The sequence below is a fragment of the Trachemys scripta genome, chromosome 15 (assembly GCF_013100865.1).
Source record: "Trachemys scripta elegans isolate TJP31775 chromosome 15, CAS_Tse_1.0, whole genome shotgun sequence".
Classification (NCBI taxonomy): domain Eukaryota; kingdom Metazoa; phylum Chordata; order Testudines; family Emydidae; genus Trachemys; species Trachemys scripta.
Window position 1 is genome coordinate 23065188 of NC_048312.1, and position 21726 is coordinate 23086913.

Sequence of the window (21726 nt, forward strand, 5' to 3'; positions counted from 1 at the left end):
CAGGGAACAGGTTTTCTGGAGCCAACCCAGACTAGTGAGTCCACACACTCCCAGTGGGGCGGGCTGGCTTCGTACGTTTCAGAAGAAGGAAGCGCCTCTCCTACTGTTTTCACTGCTGCTTTTTCCCATTTGCCTTCACTCCTCTCCCACTGCCACAGATGGGGCCAATTCCAGACTCATTTCCTAGCCCAGCATGTTGCACAATGTCACGGGGCCCCGGAGCCACATGCTCGGAAACAGGAGAAATTAGAGCAATTAACGTGTCGAACACAAAGACGAACCCAAACCTGCTTCGAGGGAGGTCCCAAAACAACTCCGCTGCAGGGCACAGGCTCCAAATGCCAGACAGCCCCCTGGATCAGTGACTCTCGGGACAACGATTCTAATGGCAACTGGCTGCTAGTTAATCCTAGCAGGGTGCTAATCAACTCTGCAAAGAGGACACTAACTGCACCCACGGTTAGCGCTCAGGGAGTGTATTATGGCAAAGCTGCCTGGAGAGACGATGGACGCTCTGCGGGCAGAGGGGGCAATCAGCAGGGGGGTGCTCGTGCCAGTTGCTAGCTACACCTGATTCACATCTAATGTTGTATAATAATAGTCCCAGACCCTTCAGCAAGCAACCCATGGACGGTCTCCACCCCTCTGTCAGTGCAGAAAAAAGGGAATGAAGAACATACCGACTGGAAAGGAACGCGGGAAGCTGGGATTTGGGGAGACTCACTGGAAGAAACCCCACAATGGCTCATTGTTGCTGAATCAGCAAACACGGCCTGAGCTTTCTCACAGCAAGACCCACAAGGATTTCACATTTCCTGTCGCATAGAGCTGATGTATTGCTCTTCTTCGGTGCTGGACTTTGCTATGGCATTCACCACGGCAGTATCTGAGCACCTCCCAGCACCCAGCGAGGTGGGGAATTAGCATCCTCCCTGTTTCACAGCTGGGGAAACTGAGGCACAGAGCGGGGACTGTGACTCACCCAAGGTGACATAGTGATTCTCGGATACAACCAGGGACAGAATCCACCTCTCCAAAGGCTATGCTTTAACTGCATGACTCTCCTCCTTCCCACGATTAACAGAGCGTAAGTACTTTTTGCCCTAGCCCCATCTTCCTCAGCATGATTTGCAGAATGCAGTGGAGGAATAGCTGCAACTGGAGATGTTAGGTAGATGATAAAGACGTCAGCTAAGATTTGCTACAAGTTTTTTCAAGCTACTATTAAAAATGATTTGCAGTTAGGATAAAACGCAGGAAAACAAACATCATAAAAACATTCCGGAATTAAGTGGCTGTGTTCGCTATTGTTCTGAAATCCGCTGCAGAAGCCTGTGCTTCTCCCCCAGCAACTCCCTCTGCCCTTTCCAAAAAAATTCATTTGAATACAACTAAGATCAGAGAGTAGCTGGGGGACTTATTGAGACTTTCTAAGTGGAAAGAGCCTCTAAAGAGATTTCAGTTCTAACAAATGCAAAGCACAGTTACGCACACACCCCTCCACAACGGTTTGTTTCCCTATGTTTCCTGTTTTATCAATGGATGGGCCACAGCAGCTACTTGCCCTTCTGAATCAGACACAGACACATGCCAGCAGCTTTGAATTAGCTGGCAAACGTTTGCTGAAATAAACCCTGAGTCTGAAAAACTGGGCTGGGGAGAGAGAAAATTCTTCGGAAATGTTCACTTTGGCTGTGGTTCAAAATAGATTCGTCTTCACACCCTAACATCTGAGGGCTTAGCTGAATTTTACTTCTATCGCTGGAGAGGAAGGATGCTCTGACAGGTGCAGGACTGGACTGGACCTCAGAAGAACTGGATTCAATTTCTGCCTCTAACACAGATGGTCACTAATGTCCTAAATAAGCTCTGCTCCCACTGATGTCGGCAGCAGATGCCGGGTACATGTCAGGAGAGCAGGGTTCTAATCCCAGGTGACCTTGGACAAGTCCCTTCGTCTTTCTGATTCTCTTCCTGCCCTTCTGTCTGTCTGTTTCGACCGTAAACTCTTCAGGACAGGGACTGCCTTCTGCAATCTGTTATACTGAGTCTAGCACAACTTGGCGCCAGTCTTGGCTGGAGCATCTAGGAGCTACCAGAATACAAACCCAGGCCACTTCTCGCTATTGGCTTAAGACTATTGAAAATGGGGTATTTTTGTCTCTAGGGTATTGGTTCAAATCTGTTTTCTCATACTCTACTTATCCCTGGGGTTTCTGGGCAACTAGGTCTGATTGGTTTGGTACCAATGCTACCAGACTGAAAAGAATGACTGCGGTGGAATAGGTCAGTGACTTTCAACGTGGGGTCCGCAGACCCTGGGGGTCTATGTCTAACATTTTCAAAGGGGTCTGCACCTCCATTTGAAATTGTTTAGGGGTCTACAAATGAAAAAAGGTTGAAAACCACTGGCCTACGTGATGAGAGTCGCTCGGTCTCCGCCCAGACATTCATGGACAAAGGTCCCTGTGCAAACCTCCACCCTAATTAGCCACCTTGTCAGTATTCTCAGCAGAGAGACCAAGGATTAAAAAGGATGTGTGTCTCCCGCACAGAAGTCTTCTCTTCTATAAAGACAGCAGGCGGCTGTGTGTTCGAGTGGCTGGGGCACTAGAGCAAGAGACGTGGGTTCTTTTCCCAGCTCTGCCACTGTCCTGCAGGGTGACCTTTGTCAAGTCACTTCCCCTCTCAGGGCCTGTCCCCTGGCACCTTTTGGCTGTCTGAGCTATGTAAGTGTTTTGGGGCAGAGACACTCTCTTCCTAGATGTCTGTACAGCGCCCGGCACAACAAAGCTAAGTCTTAGCCTATGGCTCTCCATGATACTAATAGCAGCGTTTGGGATCAGTAAATTCATTAAGGGGGAAGAATTTACATTGGAAGAATTTTTAAAAAGCGAAAACAATCCAGTGCTTCAAGGAAATCGTTTCACCGGCCCTGCACTGATGGGATGTTTTGACTGGCTGCCGAGCACGCCTGGGGGGTAGATTAGTGTGTGTAAACCACCACCTCAGCAAAGCTCCTGTAGAACACCATGGGCACATCACCTGTGTTTTTACAAGAATCCACACGAAAGATGTAAAAAAATAAATAAAACCAGCAAGTAAACCCAACATCTATGCAACCATGATGTTCCCTCATCTCCCCCCCCCCATTCTACCCAACCCCTTCTTTTTTAATGTTATTAGCCCAGGATTTCATAGTCACAGCCCTCCGTGACTTGACAGGCGAGCTGAAGGAAATGTCATCAGACGTTGCAGCTGTTCGTTTGGTGCGATGATTGATGGGTGTTTTATTACAGAGGTAGAAATCTGCATGCCTTCCCCCTGCTGTCAGCAGACCACCGCTCCCAGCGCTCACGCACATGTCACCACGCGTTGTGTGCAAAAGCCTCCATGTTCGCGATGCCTCAATCAAGGCTGCTCGGTGCTTTATTTGCATTTGCAATCGCTCTGCAGGAGAACAGCCTTTTGTCTGCTGGGGCAAAACACGTCCTGGCTGGCTGTACACCTTTGTCACTTTGGGGACAAACCTTTCACTAAGCAGTTGGGTCTAAGTTCTAAGCACCTTCAGCGCCCACTGCACCTTGCAGGAAATGCTCATCCCAGCAGAGAGTAAGTCCTATTTAAAAGAAAAGGGCCCATTTGTTGGTTGCGTGTAACAGCAGACAGCAGCATGGTAGCACATTTAAGGCCCAATCCAAAGCCCACTGAAGTCAGTGGGAGTATTTCCACTGACTTCAGTGTATACTGGATCAGGTCCTTGAGGGCCAGCATCCCATGTGAACTTTGGGGTAGGAATGTGAAGTTTCCCAGGGGGGAAATAAGCTTCAACAACAGGCAGACTGTCTGGATCAAGGCATGCTTAGAGCCACATGAGTTCAGCTGTTCTGCGCCCTGTATGTTCCTACAATCCATCACTGAGCACCTTTCCTCCCCCACTCACCCTTTTATCCATATTATTTGTATGACTGTAGGCTCTAGCCGCCCCATCGCGCTCGGTGCTGTACACACCCTGCCCCAAACACCTCATAATCTAATAGGCCAGTCAGACAAAGAGTGCTGGGGAAACAGCAGCCTAGAGAGGTAGGACTTGCCCAGAGTCACACAAGAGGGTCCAGAACTCCAGCCGCGCAGTTCCATGCAGCAGCCCGTGTTCTCTCATCACTGCTTCTCCCTGATTGATGTCTCGTTACTTTTATGGGCACAAGCTTCATCAAGCTGCCTTTACACTTCTGAAATGGACGGCTGCTCCGTTCCCACTTTCATCACAGGACGGGAGATGGGGGGAGGCTTTTGCACCAGCTCTGTACATAAAGATGAATTTCATTCAAAATGTGCCCAACCTTCAGTCCCCTCTTCCCCCATCTATCTCTGCTGTTGGCGTTCAGTGGCCCTCCGTGCTCTTTGCAGAAACTATTACTTCTGCTGCTGTTCATTCATTATTTTGGAGCAAAACCTTTGAAAATGACTAAATGCCATGTTGCATAAGAGCGCTGGCTTTAGAAACTTCTACGCCAGGGGCTCAGGGATGTACCATTTCCCTGCGCTTATGAAATGTCCTTGCTCTGCCCCCAACCTGGCCCTTCCAGGGTGCTTGGGTCAGATCCCTGCAAAGGGACTGGCACCCCATGGAAGAGCTGGGGGCACTCAGCACTTTGCAAGGGTAGGCCATTACACAGTGTGCAAGCTGTATCACTGCAAGGTGAACTCCCCCCCTCCCCAAACGTCAAAATAATTGTTCAATTGGTTTTCTGTTCTGGGGTGTTAGAAAGAAAGCTGATCAGAAGCCTCTGGTACTCTCAAGAGTTGATTCTGAAAGCCAATTTGTGGGTGAATATATGAATAATCACTCCTGGCATTTTGTCGAAAAGGGTTTTGTCCAAGGTCCTGAACTTTAAAAATCCACCCTGTGCGGTGCTTTAGGTGTTCCGCATCTACTGTTTCTGAGCATTTGCCCACACTTTACCCACGCCTGGATTTGCTAACACACGAATGCAGCAATTACACATTTAGATTAATCACACCGACAGAACTCATTGCATAAACAGGGGAGAAATTAATGAGTTTCCTGGAAAAGAAGGTGGTGGGTGTGTGTGTCGGGGAGGGGCATGGAGTGAGGTTTTTTACCCACGGACGCTTATGCCCAAATAAATCTGTTAGTCTTTAAGGTGCCACCGGACTCCTTGTTGTTTTTGTGGATACAGACTAACACGGCTACCCTCTGATACTTAGGTTCTGTGCTGAATTCTACCCCAGTAACACACATGCAGCCCCAGTGACTTCAGTGAGGCCGCTCACATGTAACCAAGGGCAGAATTTGGCCTTCTGTCTAAAGGGATCACTCCAATCCTTAGCACAACAAGGCTAGGCCAGCGTAGGAGGCAGACGCCTTCAAACAACATAGAGTGACGCTATGAAGCGGCTTTGGGCAAGCAGAACAGTGTATCCGATTACAGCCTCAGAGGAAGGTTTTGGAGACAGGCTGGGAGCACCTGGCTCATTTGTCCCATACCCAGAGAACACACCGGTATTATCAGACAGAATGACCTTGACTGTAGCTTAAGCGAAGAATGAAACAAGCGTGAGCCAAAGTAAATTCTCCCCGAGAGAACACACAGCATTTAAGCCTCCTGGGATACTCTGTGCTGAACTGAACACCCCAACCAGACTTCCTGTCCCTGCAGTGTTGTCACAGGGCAGGGCAACTTCACCTGTATTCCCTCTCTCTGGGCCACCAGGGGCACTCAGTCACAGGCGGTTTTTCCAGGCTGCACAGCTCCCTGCCCACACTGTGAATTCCCCAGCAAGCCAGACTGCCTGAGCAGGCCTGCTTTGCTTCCTCCCCAGAGGCTATCCAGAGCGTCATTGCTCACCGTTATAAAGGCACCACGCAGCTTTTCCTAAGCAAGCACGTTTATTCTTCGGGTGAAAGCATTATTGTTTTAATGCGTTTTCTCTGTAAACAAACCTGCATGCATGCTAATACGTTTACCAGAGATCACCTCAGCTCCAACAAGGACTCTGGTAGAAGTCAGTCCTTCAAAGCCTACTAAGGGGGTTTTCTGTGGTTACAAGTTCCTAGCCACCCCAGGGATCTGAGAGTCCCTCCTTTATGCAGTTTGGGTCTGTGATCTTGTCCTCATGTAACAGGTGATCAGCAGACAAGGGCTCCTTCCTTAGGGTGAAGCGCCACAAGGCATAACTGGAGTGGGCACATTTGCATATGTCGCCCCTTAGAGATTTACTGGGAAACCCACTTAACTTTAAGGTTCATTCTTGTCTGGCACATTGTTTCAACTAGTCCTTAGAAACTCAGAACACTCCCCAGAGTGGACATTGGTCAGATCTCCCCCGTGGAGATGCTGCACACAATCCCAAAATAAACACAAACATTTGCATTTTTAATCCTAAAATACTGAATTACATTTTAGTAAGGTTTGTCCAGAAAATGGCAGGAAATTGCCCTAGCGGTCACCAGTGGCCTTAGACAGCTAGAGGGGGGGTATACAGGAAAAACAAAGGCATAAGCAATACTGAAAAGTTAGCCATAAGACACCCTGCTCTTTCATGGGACTTTTAATGGCAGCAACAGTTCAAGACCTCCGTTTTATAGTTCATTCAAGAGATCCTCAGCCAGGGTAATAAGTGTAACTCCATAGAAATCAATGGAGCCAGACCAATTAATACTATCTGAGGATCTTGGCCCATCACCTCTAATGGCCCCCTAAGGCATTCTCAGACAGAAGAAAGCAATACCATCTCTTCTTCACCTGGCAGTCCTCCCACTCCTGAGCCTCATGCAACTTAGCCAGAGACAGGCCTGTTTATAAGAGTTGCAGACTGACAACTGTACAGGGGGAGCTTAAAGGAACAAGGTATGGGGAGGTCAAAGCATAAAAACCCTGGTTTTCCAGGAGGGTGGGGAAATATTGCCAGACACCCCAATGCAGGAGCATTTCCAGTCTTTGCTGCACAGGACGCTGAACTCCAAGGCCACGGCTGAGGCATTTATTACAGTTTTGCTTGGTAGGTTACTCTCCTTGCTGCTGTCAAAAGCCCTGAGAACCTGACACCAACTTTTCCTTGATTGGCAGGGACATTATTTCAAAGGGATGCGATTCAGAGGCTCTCGCCTTTGATTCTCTTACATCCCCTCACACTCTTTCCAGCCGGCAGACACTGTCAGGTTAAGGGCATGCTAATGATTTTCACCCACAGGCTTCACAGGCGACTGGCGAAGGCACAGCCAACACACGGAGAATACAAATCTCAAAGAAGGCTGCGAGGGACGATGCACGTTCCAGGACGTGCTCAGAGCGGCGATAGAGACATCCACTAAAACCTATTAATTAGGAATGACAGCGCTACATCCTCCTCGAATGAAGCATCTCCAGTTCTGTCCAAAGGCCCCGACTCACGCACGAGATGGGAGGCAGCATCTGAGCTCAGTGACGGGACACACGGCCTGAGCTCTGCGTATCTCAATGGATGATGCTAACAGCGAAGGGGGATTTCTGCCCTTTCTGGATCTTTAGGAGCAGGGATGGGAAAAATTAATGTCAAGCCAGACCCCAAGAACTAGGGGTCACCAAATGCAATTAATAGGCAGCAGGTTTAAAACAAATAAAAGAAAGTATTTCTTCACACAACACACAGTCAACTTGTGGAACTCCTTGCCAGAGGATGTTGTGAAGGCCAAGACCATAACAGGCTTCAAAAAAGAACTACATAAATTCATGGAGGATAGGTCCATCAATGGCTATTAGCCAGGATGGGCAGGGATGGTGTCCCTAGCCTCTGTTTGCCAGAAACTGGGAATGAGCGACAGGGGATGGATCACTTGATGATTACCTGTTCTGTTCATTCCTTCTGGGGCACCTGGCACTAGCCACTGTCGGAAGACAGGATACTGGGCTAGATGGGCCTTTGGTCTGACCCAGTATGGCCGTTCTTCTGTTCTTATGACCCTCAGCAGGTGTGAGCTGAAGTGAGTGGAGCTATAGCAATCGACATCAGCTATGAATCTAGCCCAATAACCCTGAACTTGCTTTTATTCTTGGAGCCCGACAACTAACCCTCTTTACCCTCAGCCTAGCAAGTTTTATTTACATGGGTGTCCTTTGTCAAAAGTTGCACAGTTTCACAGATGTCAAGAAAAAAAATGCTTCTGGCACTTATTTTCACGTGAGGAATTCAACTTTTTTCTGGAAGAAAGAACACGCCCTTTGATCTGCATCCATCCCCTGCCTGCCCCAGCAAGGGGCTCACTCCCTATATAAGCTCCACCCCCAAAAGAGGTCACTCCCCATGTAAACTCCACCCCCAGGGAGGGGCCCATACTCCATCCCTAATAGGATGTCATGCAATATATAAGCTCCACCCCCTGGGCAGGGCCCACTCACTCCCCATGTAAGCAACACCCTCAAGGAAAGGCTCACTCATTGTACTGACATCCCCAGTAAGGCTGAAGTACCCCATCCCCGCCCTCAATGCCCACGGATTTAGTGCACACAGCTCTAGCTGGGATCAGATATTGGTTCGTTAGCGGGCAACAATCCCTCTGCAGCCACCCTCTGGAAATTCGGCTTTGTAGTCTGGATAGCGGTTCAGACAAATGCCCAAGTCACAGAATACGGGGAGGGGAGGGGGAGGTGTTTGGATCAAACTTTTTTTTTTTTAAACACATGAAATTAGTGCTAGTGAGAAGTGCAGGACTGACAGCCCTGGGAACAGGAGGTGCTGCTGTTCAAGACCTAAATAAAATCAACAGCAGGTACAACTCCAGAAGGGTCCCCGGCCCACTGCTGTGCCTCAACCCAGCCCTGGAAGGGCCAGCCCCTAGGATAAACAAGCTGTTCTTTGCCCATTGCACCTCTAAGAAACTGCCAACACACGGTGGCCCCAGAGTGCCAGATTTTCAAAGAAGCGCAGCGCTTTGAGAGCCGAGCCCTTGAGAAAACTGGCCCCCAGCAGGCTCTTGACAGAGAGCTGCGCTCTTTGGAGTATATGCCCCCCCATCACGGGGGCTGCCTGAGCACCTGGCAAACCCAACCCAGCTGCCATATGCAACGGCAGCTACTGTTTGGAGCGCACATGGCCGAAGAGGAACAGGAGGGAGCCACTCAGCTTTCCAGTGACATTGTTTGGGGGGGCCTTGCGCTGGTGTGGGAAAATCTGCTGGGGGGGGGGCTATTTCCACTGGTGAGGAATCCTGAGGCAAATGGGAATATTCCACGGCAGCCCACCCGCAGGAGAGTTTGCAAAGGTTATTGTGCTTTTCTCACAGCTTCAGAGCCAGCATCTGAGCCAGTGGCTGCTTCTCCCCAGAATCAGGGGGTGCGTGGGGGGGGGGGGGACCCAGCCCAGCTCCTGGCAGGATGGTACAGTGCAGCAACTTCTGGGCACAGATCGTTCTCGGACATGCTCCAGGCACTCCCCCAGGTTCTCTCAATAACCCGCTGCCAGATGGCCCTTGGGAGAGCAGGAGATGCTGATCAGACCAGGCATTTCCCTGTGCTGATGTGCCCAGGTGCAGAGGGAGGCTGTATATTGCTCTTTTAACAGTCCTCATGCTCTGTCAGGTGATTACACACCACCATATGGCCTCATCAGTCCTGACACTTCACCTGCCTGACTGCCAGCCCGGCAGAGGGAAGAGCAGCTTGTCACCTTGAAGGCTCTTCAGCTGAGCCAGGCTACCCACGGACCGAGAGCCAAACAGCCTTATTTTCCAAGAGGGGCCGATTCTGCTTCTGAACAGGCCCACGCAGGGCCTCTGAGAGGCCCTGGGAGCTGTGTGCATAGGGCACAGTGCAGAATCTGCTTCAGCTGCTTCCGGGGGTTGGTGAAGGGATGTGGGGTGATGTTGGCCATTGAGAACAAAGTTCTTTGCAGCGGGCCTTGGGAAAGGGGATTTAGACTCCCAGGAGCGGGAATTTCACGCCTAGGCTGGGTATCTTTGCACTGCCTAAGAACCTGTAAAGTCTCCCCCCCCACACACACACACACACAGAGGATATTCCCTGGCTAGAGGGCCTTGCTGCAGGCACCGAGGTGGTGTGGCCAGCTCTGCATCACTCCCCTCTGCTTGCAAACATCCCCACTTTAAGGAACAGGCCTGGACCCTGTCAGGGACAGGGGGCATGACTGGGGTGTTTGGGCTGCTGGGGCGTACACTGGGGCAGCCTCTGAAGCGGTTCTACCCCATGGCAAGTGCTGAACCAGCCCTGAGAGCAGGGAGGTGAATTGCCTCAGGCCCTGCACCAGCATCAGCAGATCAAGCCCCACTCCCTACCCCTGAACCTGCCTGCTGCTCTAGCTCTCATGAGACGACGTAGCCAAAGCAGTGGTTCTTGCCCTCCGTGATAACACTCCCTGAGGTTTCTAGAGCACCTTCTGCCCCACAGGATCTCAGAGAGCTTTGCAAAGAGGGGAGTCCCATCCCTGCCTTATGAAATGCAGACCCCTCCACGCCATGCTGCACCATCACTGCCACTTCCAAACCAGACTGGAGGGAGAGTTTGAAACCAGCGGAGTGGAGCGACCCACGCTGGAAGATGGGCAGGACAGCAGGATTTACACTCCCGCGCTGCTGAGACGCGCCAGGGGAACTATCATGACCATGGACTGTCAGGATCTTGATTTAACGTTGCTCCCAGAAGGCGATTGCAAAAGGGATGTCTCTTGAGGTGGGGGGGGGGCGTAGTTGCTCAGTGGCTTCCAGCAAGAATCTGATTTCATTGGAAAAATAAAATCATTGGCACGTATATCGTCTAGTGTAGAACTTGCAAAAGGCGAGTGAGCACCGCTGGCATTCCCCATTTACTGATAGGGACCCTACGGTGCAGAGCGGGGGGTCTAATCCCAGTACTGCATGACGCAGTAAGTCAGTGGCACAGCTGGGATTAGACCCCTACTTTCCTGACTCCCAGCCTTGTGCCCTCGCCACTGGAAACCATTACTGTTCATCCGTAACCTGCCGGGAGGCTCTAGAGTGGAGAGCTAGTGGCATGAAGACAGCTGAGGGGAACGCCTGGAGACCTGTCCCAGGAAAAGCACAACTCTCAGGCAGGATTTTCTGTGGGTAGTCAGCCAGGAGTAGGGACGAGGGGTACAGGATATGCACAGTCACTACCTGCCAGTGTCTTCACCTTAGGAGCCACCTCCTCAGCCATGCACCAAGCATCCATCACCGCACACTGTGAAAGGCTGAGATCAGAGTGGGACAGGAACAGAACAGGGCTCTGGCCAGTCCCCCCGGCCTAGGCTGAAAGACGAACTGCTGCCCCAGCTCAGCGAGGAAGGCTGGAATTTCCAAAGAGGCCCAAGGGAGTGAGGGACTCAATACGCAGGGAGAATCTGTGGGTTTGGGAGTGTCTAACTCCCTTAGGCAGCTTGGAAACAGCCCACAAAACAGCTTGTAAGCTAATAGTGCCCACCTGCTTCAGATTCTGTCCAAACTCACAGAGCAACACCCCGAAGAGTCTGCTGTCGGGGGGGGGGGGGGAGAAAGGGACAACGACACAGTCATAATTTATATTATATGCCTTTTCTGGTTTGAGAAACATTCACCAGCTTTGCCCATCTGCCCCTAGAGCTCTTATCCAGTGTGTTTCCTCAGTAGATCCTACGTGCTTCACAAGGTCAGTCTTACTACCCCCCATTTTATAGATCGGGAAACTGAGGCACAAAGGGGCAGAGACTTTCCTGAGGTTGACCAGTTAGTTGTAGGCCTCACAACAGAAGCTATCCTTGAGGTAAGATTTGCAGGACAACGGTGCAGTGGCCTTCCATAGGACACACAAAGAACAGATCACGTTGTGCCTTGGTTAACAGCTGTCAGTCAAGCTCAGACTCCGTTCCTGGCTGGAGAGCGCTCTGGTCCAGGATTTCTCTGCCATTGTCCCGGGCGAACGGATTTCTAATGCAGTCAGACAGTGGAAGCGAAGGCTCCATCTGTCCTCTCTGCGGGACCCACCCCACTTGTTCTATTTAAATACAGAGCGAGGAACAGGCGCTGCTGGGACAGCAGCTGCACAGCTGGGTCGTCGTCCTGAGCCCTCTCCCTGCAGTTGAGAGCTCTGCAGACACAGCGGCAGGTCCTGCTCCCACGGAGGTCAAGAGGAGCTTTGTCACTGATGAGCAAGAGAGAAGGATCAGGCCCAGAGCAGACTAAGCTCTCCTCTTCGCTACTTCGGGGGCAAACCCAGCTGTATTGACATTCAGCCCAGCAAGCTCCACCAGTGGGGAAGGAGAGTTGGTGTCAGATTGGTGACCCCTTCTGGTCAGGGAGAGCAAGAGCTCTCGGGCTTACAGGTCATTGTGCTGCCATTAAGGGGAGGAAAGAGAGAATGGAGGGGAAGGGCTTGGCCATCCTAGGCTTGGTTCTCCGCTCACTATTGTTACTTGCATTAGCCATCTTGCTATCCAAGACACTTACTGAAAAGGGCCCCAGTTGCCACAGGATAATACACGGGGCTGTGGAGCGCTCAGATACTCCCCAAGCCCCTGGGTGGGGAAGGGAGGCTGAGAGGCTAAGTAACTCACCCAAGGTCACACAGGACATCTGTGGCAGAGCAGGAACTTGACCCCAGGTCTCCCAACTTGCAGGTTACAGCCCAGGCCACTCAGCCATCCTGTCTCTACCACCGTAGCACTTCAAAAGATAAGCGCCACCAGACTGGCTCAGACCTGAGGTCCATCTAGTCCAGGGTCCTGTCTCTGACAGTGGCAGATGCTTCTGAGGAAGGTGTAAGAACCCTGCAGTAGCAGATGAGGGATGATCTCCCCCCCCCCACCCCCATCGGTCTCATCCTGGTGTCTCATAGTTAGAGACTGGCTTAAACCCCGAAGCACAAGATTTAATACCACTTCCCACATTTGTCATCATTAGAGGCCCCAACTGAGATCAGCGACCCATCGTGCTCAGGTGCTGTGCACACATACATAACAAGAGACAGTCCCTGCCCCGAAGAGCTTACTAGCTAAACAAAAGTTGCTCACGCTGGTGTAAATGCACCAATCTCCATGGAGCTGATCCTCATCTACACTGGATTAAGTGCAAGGAGTATCCGGCCTGCATTTGAATAGCGCATTAATGAGATCTGGTCAATTCAAATAATTCTACATCCCCTCCCGCACTGAGGTTAAGTCATTTTCTCAGGGTCTCTGTTTACTAGTTCATGCAGCACTCCACAAGGGGACAGACTCAAAATGTGCAGAACCCCCCTCCGCCCCTCACGATGGTCTGTGCGACACTTGGAAAATGTAGCTCAAACTTCTGCCTCTTGGCTGCTGTGAGGATCAGTTCCTTGAGTGTGCTTTGAGATCCTTTGCTGAAGGGTACAAATCGGATTGCTGCAGCTAAAACGCCTCCTCCCCTGCAGCAGGGAATGTGCCGGGGAAAGGAGAAGAGGCGACAGCAAGCTGCCGAGGAAGAAGAAGGGGAATAAATGAAGAGCTTCCAGGCTGGTGGATGGTTACTGGGTGGTGAAGAGAGATTGCTTCATGCAGCAAGACAGTTCAATGCCTTGAGCAGGTGGCCTCGGGGACGTGCAAACACCTGGGAAATATGAAGGCAGCGAGTCCCCCCCCCCCCAGCGAGCCCGGTGATAAATAAGTGACGAGGCTCAAATGCAGAAGTGCAGTCTACCTTGAAGGCTGCAGAGGCTGTTGCAAGGCTGGGCGTATATATCACAAGCCAGGGCACCCCAATCGATCACACTCCTGGGGTAAGCTTCGAGGGCCCAGACTTAATCAGCCTTGCTGAGGATTGGCGCTGATGCCTGGGAACATCGATCCATTAAAACCAGAAACGAGGCGCATGGTCCAAGAGAGGCTGGCCGCAAGGCCTGTGCGCTGGCCTGGGAACGTTAGAGAGGAGAGGAGGCATGCCACTGCACCCGGCAAGAAGGAAGAGGCACATTCATTTAAAGCCACGGCTGTCATTCACATTCAGAGCCCACGAGAACTTCCTTTTAGTCCTCCTAAGCTGTGATGAAAAATCTTGTAAGAGGGTAGAACTTAAAAGGGAAGGAGGCAATAATTCCTGGGACGATCATTAGGACTCCTGATGCATTCAAAGCATACAGTATTTGGATGCATGTAGCAAAGCACCAGAGACACTGTTTTCTGGGTATTGTACCTTTAATTCACTCTGCTGTCTGCGGAGACTGGCAGCCATTGTGCGTCCAGTTCATGCAGACTGTTACAGAGGAGACACACACGGTGCTCTCTCATAGAGACCACAGCTCTTTAGTTAATTTGTTAGTCTCTTTAATTAAGGTCATTCTGACTGAAAGCACGTCTAGAGAAACCTAAGAAATAGTCCGTATTTAATCCCCTGTGCCAGCACTTGGGGCATTGCCGAGATGGTTAAAACACAATATGCCGTAAACAACCCTGGAAATCCAATACAGAACTGTGACGGGGAAGGGGGCTTCTTGTGTCAGCAGGCGTTAGAGCCCGGAGGGGAGAGGCTAAGCCCTTGCTGCTGGCAGTAATAGCTGCTTCACTCCAACCTGGGCATCAGGGAAATGGCGTGTGGGGCAGGCAGGTTTCTGTAGGGAAACAGCAGCAATTGTAGCAATTGCATATGCGAAGAATTCCTGCTCCCTGCAGCTTTAGAAGAGCAGCACGTTTTGTGCCTGACTGTCACCGACTAGCATCACCGTCTCTTTCAGCTTTCCGCCATGGCCCTGCATAGACCCGGATGCCAGCGGTGCAGCGCGTCCCTCGAAGACACTCCTGGGTACTGTGAATGGCAGGCAGCATCCAGCTGGCATGAGTGTAGGGGTGAAGCCGGGGAAGGCGCCAGCACCCTGTAGCCGCGGTGGTACCAGCACACGCTTTCCCACCTGGTTTCCCGTTTGCTCGTCATTCACTCGATCGTCCCATCAAAGAAAGCTGCGTTCACGCTGTAGCAGAGCCAGGGATCAGCTGGCACTTTTGCACATGCCAACGGCTTTTTCCATTCTGCAAGAACAAAAGGGCTTCCTCTCCTCAACTGCGAAAGCTGCCCTGCCCCGGCGTTAGGTACCGGGAGATGAAAGGGGGTAGCGACAGATAAGTGAGAGCACTGATCCTCAGCCTTGGAAAAGGGGAAGGATTGAATGAGTGCACGGAGAGAGAACATGTTCTTTTCTGCCTTTTGTCTCTAACGCTCTGAAGCCGAGCGTGGAGATGGGGGAATGTAGATCAAACTGTAATTTTCCCTTACAAGCTGCTGTAGAGCACAGGCTTGGTAGGTAGCCAGTGCCCGGGGGCCACTCAGCAATAACTCTCAACCATTTCTTTTACAAAAATAGTGCTTATTAAAGGTCAAAGGTAGCTGACTGAGGGGGTGGGAGGTTGATACAGGAAAGGGGAAGAGAAGGGGATGCTTTCCAGGGGAAGAACACACACACACACACACACACCTGGCCCAATCCTCAACTGGTATAAAATCAGAGGCGCTCCTGCTTTTTATACTAGTTATCCAGCCTACAGAGTCTGTAGAGCAGGGGTGGCCAACCTGTGGCTCCGGAGTCACATGCGGCTCTTCAGATGTTAATATGCGGCTCCTTGTACAGGCACCGACTCCAGGGCTGGAGCTACAGGCGCCAACTTCCAATGTGCCGGGGGGTGCTCACTGCTCAACCCCTGGCTCTGCCACAGGCCCTGCTCCCACTCCACTCTGCCCCCGCTCTCCTAAGCCTGCCACTCCCCCAGAGCCTCCTGCACCCCTCGAATCAGCTGATCGGGAGGGAGGAGGAGGTGCTGATTGGCGGGGCTGCCAGTGGGCTGGAGGCACTGGGAGCGGGGGAGGGGGGAGCTGATGGGGGGCTGCTGACGTTTTACTGTGGCTCTTTGCCAATGTAGATTGGTAAATTCTGGCTCCGGCTCAGGTTGGCCACCCCCGCTGTAAAGGCTTCTGCATTGAAACATTGTCTATAAAATACAATGTTGCCCCAAGATTATTAGAACCCCTCTGAAGGGGATCAGCTCCAGGGACTGCAGCTTTCCCCTGCAATCATTGCTTCCTCTAGCCAGCAACTAGCAGCCTCTGATCACATCAATATCACAAATCAGCTGCATTAAAAGCAATTAGTGGCTAATAAAGTAAAGACAGCCTGTCTCAGTCCCTCCTCGGCTTTGGGCAGAGATGCCTCTGGTTACGATGAGAGATCCAGAAACACAGGCCACTGGCTTGTGTGACCAAGTCTTATATTTGGCGGTTTTCTTAAAGTCCCGGCTCCTGGGGTCATGCCACTATGTGAGAATCCCAGCTTTCATTAAGTAAGTTTCTAGCCCCAGTGGATGCTGAGACAAGCTTGAAAACGTGACCTTAACTGCTCCCAAACCAGAAGGCAAATACAAACCGAGCCCAGCATTCAAATAACCTGGTGATTTTTGAGCACTTGGAGTTAGCCATGCTGCAGTACGGCAGGGAGTACTGCTCTCATTTAAAGGGACAGCGCGTTTGCTGCTCTGCACTGGAGGCTTTAAAGCAACAGTGATTCTTTCGGAGCTACACAAGGCCGAGCCCTCGCTCACCTCCCATGCTAGTTAAAGACACGGCTGGCTAGGAGAGGCCCAATGTCATTTAAGAAGTGAGCTGATAGATGTCAATAGCTATTTCTCATAAAGGCTGAAATTCTGTGGAGCATCTCCAGGAGGCAAAGCACAACGGAGAGTGGGGGCAGAGGGGCTCTCAGGATTCCAGCTGCTCCTAGTAACTTGTGGCCCCATGATAGATTAGCACAGGCTTGTCTATACTTACGCGCTGGTTCGGCGGCAGGCAATCGAACCCAGAAGTGCTCCCCGTCGACTCAGGTAATCCTGCTCGGCGCGAGGAGTACACGGAGTCGACGGGGGAGCCTGCCTGCCGCGTCTGGACCGCGGTAAGTTCGAACTAAGGTATGTCGACTTCAGCTACGTTATTCACGTAGCTGAAGTTGCGTACCTTAGTTCGAATTGGGGGGTTAGTGTAGACCAGGCCACAGTCCCTTTCTGCTCTAATATACGGCATCCTCCCAAGAGCTACCTGTGAATCCTCCAGAACGCTCCATCCCATAGCTTCCCTCCCACAACTTCTGACACACACCCTCCCACTCCCTACACTGGGGCGGGAGAGAGGATCAGCCCAGTGTCTCTTGTCCCAGCTCTACACTGCATCTCTGTTGAGGGAGTCCTCTCCTGGCCTCTTTATGCTGCCAGATCAGGGGAATAGAATCTGTTACAGAAAGATATCCACGGCTAAAGCACTATAGCTACTTACCTGCGTGTGGAAGTGTGTGCAGAGAACTAATTCCACAGCACAGTAGGCACCTAGAAACATTTTTTTAAATCAGTAAGTGCTCAGACCTGAAAATTCATCTCATGCAATGTGCAAAAACTCGCTACATTAAGTGAGCCCAGTTCATCACTGCTTAAACAGAGAGCTGGCGCCTGTATACAGGGGAAAGGTAAGAGGCCTATGCCCGGCAGCATAGAAGATCTGCTCAGGATCTGAGATGGTACCAAATCAGCTAAGGGAAAAATATCGATGTGCCTCAGTGATTTTAGAAGAAAGTGCTAGAGTTTGCCTGGTTCTGATTGTGGTTAAAACATAAGAGCAAAGTCAGAGAATAAAGGATAATTAAATTCCCTGTTCTACTTACTAGGTGAATTTCTAAAGTAGTTTTAAATTAATTCAGGGCTGAATCCAATGTTCACTGAAGTCATGGAAAGACACCCGCTGAATTCAATGGAATCATGCATTTTATGTGCCTGGCTCTGGATTACATGATGTATTTGTGTGTTAAATACAGGACATGTATTTGTGTGTTAAAACCTGACTATGGTTCATTTTAATACCTGGGAAAATCATGTGACATAACAAAATACTGGGTTTCGGTTATCTGGATTTTTGCTTTTAGAATTAACGTTGATACCTGCCACTGATGATCACAGTGACCGGTTGGTATAAACTCGACTAATCTTTAAAAGGGTTTTTATTAAGGATCCAGATATGGACAGAAATGGTCTTCCTAAAATAGAATTAAGTGAGATTATAGCACCTTGATTACTATGCATTGCACTCACTGAATTTGATCACTAAATTTGATAAATTCCACACATCCAGTTCTCTTTACCCATTGTGTCCCTATTTATTTTCCCTTTCTGTAACTTTTTATTTCTCTATTGTTTTATCTGGTTAATAAAACTTGTAGATGCAGAAAAAGCTTCAATTCTGCTTTCTTTGGCCTAAGTAATGGATTTGAAATGAATCCAGAGAAAAATCTGGGATAGTTAATGAAAATAATTTAACCTTCTCCCACTTATGTATCTTAATGGACACAGCTCCCACTTTTCTCACACACACACACACACACACACACACACACACACATCACTCAGTTCATCTCGGCTTCAATTCTTTACAATGCCTGCTCATTATAGAGCAGTCAAAGCAGAGGAAATTTTGCAAGCTTCAGGGCTTAGAGTAGTCAATTCTATCCTCACACTCAGTAGAACGGACTTCTGGGAATATCACCCCCATCAGAAGGGGTTGTCCCAAAGTCGTAGTCTGGCTGAGTCCGGGAGGTGTCAGGGATGTGAGGAAGTAAGGGGAGTGGCCAACAGGTGGCCGCACAAAGCCACTAACTTAAACAGCCCCTCTAAGTAGCACCAGCAGCCATGCAAGCCCAGAGTTTAAAGGATGCAAAATGATGTAGCCTTTACTCCCAGAGCCAGGCTGGGCCTCCACAGGATCTATCCCACGCTGAATGGACCCTTCGAGCCAGTCTGTTCCCCCACTGCCTTCCCTTGCTCATGTTTCCTTTGGTAAACATCCAATGAGGCTTCGAACAGCGGGGCAGTGAAAAACAGCAAGCAGCAGCAGAAAGAAATCAATGCTGGCCAAGCGGCTAAGGAATAAGTGAAGGGAAAGAAGTGGCATGTTCTAAAAGCCTATTATGGATAATGGAGAGGAAGAAAACTGCTGTAAAATAAAAGCACTCAACAGTGTCGCTTTAAGCATTAAATAGGCTTCTACCACAAAAGCTCTTTCTATTTAAAAAGCTTCCCGATTTGAACTGGAGGCATTGCTATGTTCTGACAAAGCCTGGGCTCCCTCACTTATCCGGAGGCCTGGCGTCACATGCTTTTAACCTGCCTTGTAATGACTGACTCCTGCCAGCGATCAGGCGGCCCTGCCGGTTTCCAGGGCAGACTCCGCTCGCTGTCAAAATAAAGCCGCGCACTCTGCGTTTCGTGAGATGAGCCTGGCTCGCTGGGGAGGGGAAGAGGACATGGCCTCCAGGGGTCGGCTCAGGAGGAAGAGAATGTTCTTTCAGTGATCAGTGCCTGCGTGGGATGGAAACAATCGAGTATGATCACAGTCCTGCCAGGCAGACACGGACCCAGCACCATCGCCAACATGTATTATTCTCTTGCAGATTTGTCTCTTGGTTTCTGAAGACTCGAGAGATCTAAAGAGGTAGGTCTCTTCCTGCCAGAGGGAGGGCAGTGCTGCCCCTTTCAAACTCGCCTGCATATATCCAGCAAACACACACACATACATTTGGGGAGGGCAGGGCGGAATCAGGTTCCTCCATAGATTGGCACAGGTAACTTCTGGAATCCCGGCTAAGGAGGGTTCATTAATTAAGCAATATTTCCCTGGAGAGGGGAGGGGAGGAGATGGAGTGCACAGGCTCTCTCTCTCTCCCCCCCCCCATTCCAGGGGTAGAGTAGATGAGAGATTTCCGAGATCCTGCTCTTCAAGGCTCATTGCGCCATGTGACACTCAAATAAAATCAGCTGCCGTTCATCTCCCTGAATGCCAAGCCAGCAGGGACCAGGGGGTCTCTGGCCTCTCTGAGGGCACGAGCTCTAGGGGATCAGAACAGCGTGCTGCTGGGAGGCTAGATGGCAGAGTGGATTAAATAAAAAAGTCACAAGTGAAGCGAGTTCCAGGGTCTCAGCCAGGGGTGTGAAGGGCCAGAGGAGTGCCTACACATCACAGGAGCAGCCGCCAAGCATCAACACCAGCGTGGTAAGGACGTACCTGCGCTCAGGAGAAGCTCCAAAGTGGAGTAGCGGGAGACGTTTGCGACTCACCAGGACTAAGGCAGAGACACAGCCGGGTGACGTAGGATTGGTGAGAGCTGTGAAAGGGAGAGCAAGAGAAGAGGGGTTACACACTGCCATAAAGCCGCATCGGACGCTGGTGCTTGGCTAGGAGTTAAGGCGGATCAGGCCTGAGGTGCTGGCAAGAGAGCACACCCGTTCAGCATACTGGCTCTAGCCAGAGCTGCCCGTCTCTCACTGTCAGGAGCGTGAGAATTCACCCCCATCATTCCCAAAGCAAAGCCTGGTGCAGCGAGACACAGGAAAGGAACGTACAGAAGAAACCTGAGAGGCAGAACCACCGGGCTCCTGCGTGAGCCAGCGAGCAGCACAGCCCCGCTGCCCAGCTCAGAGTGGAGGAATGCATTGTGCTTCAGGGGCATGCTTGGCTTTCCAACTCTGAGGGCCCACACCACAGTGGCTCCCAGTAAGGACTGGCTGCAGCTTTCTGTAGCTCCCCAATCCTGGAGCTGCTTTTCCACGGTTCTAACCCCAGAACGATTAGATCAGCCTTAAGGCTGCTCTAACTTACACCATTTCAGGGGCTGTTACACCAGCAGGAGCCCAGGGTGCTCTGAGCACTCCTCCAACTCACCCCCGGTGTCAGGGAGGGGAGGGTTGAGATGGGGCTGGTACTGAGCTCTACATCAGTCACGGATTCCCCCTTACCCAAGTGACCCCCAACTGGCCCCTTAGGACTGTTACAGGAGTGCTCCATGAATGGGAGAGGTCTCCCTGTACGAAGATAGTTAACAGATTCGTCACCAGTAGATGGCACTCGCGAACACGTAGCACGGATCAGGTTTGGTAGGACCAATAAAACCTCTGGTTATTGTACAATGCAGCTTTTTACATCCACTCTTAACACAGGCACCTCACAAGCACTAAGGGCACATTATTCTTTCCATTTTACAGCTGGGGAAACTGAGGCACGGAGCCATTAAGGGATCAGACCATGGTAACACAGAAAGGTTGTGACAGAGCTAGGAAGAAACCCCAGCTTCCGTATAACCCAGTGCAGTGCCTTAGCCATGAGATCATCCTTCCTCTTATAAATCCTTCCATTCTAAAGGGTGGGTAGAGCCGCAGAAAGGAATTGCACCTCCTGCTGTTGAAATGCAGCCACCTCTGGGGTTTAACCTGACCTTTTTTAACCAGCGTGCAGCAGACACTACTCAGCAGTTAGTATAGGAAAAGATAGCTGAAACTGGTAGGCAGAATAATACTGTCCCACAGTGCAGCTTCCAACAGCAAATCAGTAGCGTCTCTTGGAATCTTCTACACAACAAAACGCCAACTACCCCCTGCATCTTGCACCAGGGACTCTAGGGAGAGCCGTCTCCAGGGTGCAACACAGCAGGATTTTTAGCAATGGCTGAAAATCCCAGTGTAGCATCACAAAACCCAATGACTTTGGAGGGAAAACTCACTCAGAGCAGCAACCCTGGTGATCACCATTTAGAACCAACACTACCCAGCAAAGGAGCTTGAGAGAGGAGGACGCAGCGCTCAGTTGTTGTTCTGCGTTGCAGGGGGAGTGGTACTTAATGATTTGGGAGATGCATAATGGTCTCCAGAGCTCTGCCATTAGCTGGTGGCTGCAGGGTTAAGTCTGGGCCCAGAGATAGTGATACC